This window comes from Rhinopithecus bieti, unplaced genomic scaffold (assembly GCF_001698545.2).
Source record: "Rhinopithecus bieti isolate Rb0 unplaced genomic scaffold, ASM169854v2 scaffold_4997, whole genome shotgun sequence".
Lineage (NCBI taxonomy): Eukaryota > Metazoa > Chordata > Mammalia > Primates > Cercopithecidae > Rhinopithecus > Rhinopithecus bieti.
The window spans coordinates 35,935-40,099 of NW_016804531.1; positions in this window are offsets into that span (position 1 = coordinate 35,935).

Below are 4,165 nucleotides of genomic sequence, written 5' to 3' on the forward strand. Positions count from 1 at the left end.
GGAGAGGCACACAGGACAGGCATTTTCCATGTCTCTCAGCCACACTGTGGCCTGGAGATAGACCACAGTGTGCATCTGTACTGAGAGACACCAGCCCCAGAACAGGGGTGTGATAGGGAAGCTGATTGCGTTCCTGCCTATCTAGGATATGGAACCAGTGCAACCCCCTCATCCCACCACAGAGACCTCTGTGCATTTCATCAGGAGCTCCCCCAGCCACCCCCATCAGGGCTGGTGCCTGTGCCTATCATTGCGGGTGTTTGTGGGAAAGCCAGGGGGTTCACTTCTGCCCAGCTGCATCCTCTCTTCCACTCCCCCAACGCATTCTGAACAGGAAGCTCAGGGCACCTGGCATTCCACTATCCAGCCTGTCACCTGAAACTACAGAGAGCACCTCAGTGAACAAAGATCAAGTACACATCCATGGGCTTATGCCACAGCCAGCTCTTATTTGTAAGTGCCACCTACTGGCCTGTAGGTTGAACTGCACAGCCCGATAAAAGAAGTGCACAGGGCTACAAGAGAAAAGCCCAAAGCCCTACCAACATACTCTACATGACACCCTCAAGGGGAGGGGGGATAACAGAGAAAATATCCTACATAAATGGAAATAAATTTAAAAATCAGGAGTTCCAGCTCCTCCAGATGAGAAGGAACCAGTGTAAAAATTCTGGCACCATGAAAGATCTGAATGTTGTGACAACATCAAATAATCACACTAGCTCTCTAGCAATAAGCTCCAACTGAAATGAAAACTAAAATATTACAGATAAAGAATTAAAAGTATGGATTGCAGGGAAGGTCAGTGAGAGCCAAGAGAAAGTTGAAAACTAACACAAAGAAATCATGACAACAAACCAGGAAATTAAGGAAGAGATAAATACCTTTAAAAAAAAAAAAAAAAAAAAAAAACAGAACTTCTGGGAATAAAAAATACACTTAAATAATTTCAAAATACACTAAAAAGCTTCAACAATCCAAGTAGAAGAAAAAAATTTCAGATCTTGAAGACCGGTCTTTTGAATTAATACAGTCAGACAAAAATAAAGAATTTTTTAAAAAAAGAAATATACGATTATGTAAAATCACCAAACCTATAATTTATAGGCATTCCTGAGAGAGAAGAAGAAAAAGTAAGTAAACTGGAAAACATCTAGGGGAATAATTCAGGAAAATGTACTTAATCTTGCTAGAGAGGTAGACTTCAAGATATAAGAAACTCAGAATACACCTACAACATATTATAGAAGATGAACATCATGAAGACATATAGTTATCAGACTATCCAAGATCCGCAATAAGAAAAAAATCTTAAATGCAGCTAGAGAAAATGATCAAATTACCTATAAAAGAAAACCCATTAGACTAACAGCAGACTTCTCAGCAGAAACCCTACAAGCTGGAAGAGACTGGGGGCCTACTTTTAGCCTCCTTAAGGGAAAAAACGCCAGCCAAGAATTTCATATCTACCAACTAAGCTTCACAAATGTAGGAGAAATAGAGTGTTTCCCAAACAAACAAGTGCTAAGAGAATTTGTCACCACTAGATTGGTCCTACCAGAAATGCTCAAAGGAATTCAAAACGTGGAAATTAAAGGGCACTACTCACCGTCATGGAAGGATACATAAGTACAAAGCTCACAGATTCTACAAAGCAATTACAAATTTGAAACTCCAAAAGAACTAGCTGACAACATTATAATGTGAACAACACCTCACATATCAATATTAAGCTTGAATGTAAATGGCCTAAATCAGGGGTTCCCAATCCGCAGGCCATAGACTGGTCCTTGGCCTGTTAGGAACCTGACCACACAGCAGGAGTTGAGTGGTGGGCAAGTGAGCATTATTGCCTGAGCTCTATCTCCTGTCAGATCAATGGCAACATCAGATTATCCCAGGAGTGTGAACCCTATTGTGAACTGCATATGCAAAGAATCTAGGTTGTATGATCCTTATGAGAATCTAACGCCTGATGATCTGAGGTCAATCAGTTTCATCCTGAAACCATTCCCTGCCACCATCTGTGAAAAAAATCATCTTCCATGAAACTTATCCCTGATGCCAAAAAGGTTGGGGACTGCTGGCCTAAATGATCTACTTAGAAGATCAGAGAGGCAAATTGGATATAAAACCAACCATTGGCTGCATACAAGAGACCAATCTACTGGCTAAAGGTTCAGACTCAAAGTAAAATGGTGAAAAACATATATTATGCAAATGGAAAACAAAAGTAAGCAGGAGTAGCCATTCTCATATTGGATAACACAGACTTTAAACCAACAACATTTAAAAAAAGACAAAAATACCATTATATAATGATAAAGCATTCAATACAACAAGAAGATTTTACTAAATATATATATGCACCCAACAATGGAGCATTCAGATTCATAAAACAAATACTACTAGACCTAAGAAAACAGATTGATAGCAATATAATGATAGTGGGGGACTTCAATATCCCAGTGACATCACCATACAGACCATCGAGGTAGAAAATAGCAAAGAAACTCTGGACTTAAACTGGGCTACAGACCAAATGGACCTAAAAACATTTATAGAGCATTCTACCAACAACCACAGAATATACCTTCTTTTCACCTGCACATGAAACATTCTCCATAATTGACCACATCCTTGGCCATAATGCAAAGCTCAATAAAATAAAATAAAAACTGAAATAATATCAAGTGTCTTCCCAAACCACTGAAATGAAATCAGAAATCAATACCAAGAGGAACACTCAAAACTGCACAAGTACATGGAAACTAAACAACTTCCTCCTGAATGACTCTTGGGTAAACAATGAAATGAAGGCAGAAATTAAAAAATTCTTTGAAATGAATGAAAATAGAGACATAAAATACCAAGACGTCTGGGAAACAGCAAAAGCAGTACTAACAGGAAAGCTTATAGCACTAAATGTCTACATCAAAAAGACAAAGATCTCAAATTAACAACCTAACATCACAGTTGAAGGAACTAGAGAAAAACAGAACAAACCAAACTCAAAGCCAGGAGAAGAAAGGAAATAACAAACAGCAGAACTAAATGGGATTGAGACCATAAAAAGATACAAAGGACCAGTAAAACAAAAAGTTGGTTCATTGAGGGGATAAACAAAATTGACAGACTGCTAGCTACATCAACCAAGAAAAAATGAGAGAAGATTCAAATAAGCACACTCAGAAATGACAAAGGTGACATTTGATGCTCCAGAAATACTAAAGATCATTGGAGACTACTATGAACACCTCTATGCACACAAACCAGAAAACCCAGAGGAAATTGATAAATTCCTGGAAACACAAAATCTCCCAAGATTGAACCAGGTAGAAATAGAAATCCTGAATGGACCTATAATGGGTAAGAAAATCGAATTAGTAATAACAAACTTTCCAAAAAAAACACACACACACAAATTTCCCAGGACCAGATAAATTCACAGCTTTGTACATCTACCAGATGTAGAAACAAGAGCTAGTATTAATCTTACTGAAACTATTCCAAAATATTGATGAAGATCCAGTATCATTCTGACACCAAAATCAGGCAAGGACATAATAAAAAATAAAACCACAGGCCAATATCCTTTATGAATGTACATGCAAAAATAGTCAAAAAAAATACTAGTAAAACAAATCCAGCAGTGCATCGAAAAGATAATTCGTCACAGTCAAGTTGGCTTTATTCCAGGGACGCAAAGATGGTTAAAAACAGCAAATTAATAAACATCCTTCACCACATAAACAGAACTAAAACAGAAATCATATGATCAATAGATGAAACCCTCAATAAACCAGACATCGAAAGAACATGCCTCAAAATAATAAGAGTCATATAAGACAAACCCATAGCCAGCATCATACTGAATGAGGAAAAGTTAAAAGCATTCTCCTTAAGATCTGAAACAAGACAAGAATGCCCACTCTCTCCACTCCTATTTGACATAGTACTAGAAGTCCTAGCTGGAGCAATCAGGCAAGAGAAAGAAATAGAAGGTATCCAACTTGGAAAAGAGGAAGTCAAATTATCTCTGTTTGCTGATGACATGACTGTATACCTAGAAAACCCTAAAGACTCTTCCAATAGACTCCTAGCCTTGATAAACAACTTTGGTACAAAGTTTCATGAGATAAAAATCAATGCACAAAAATCAGTA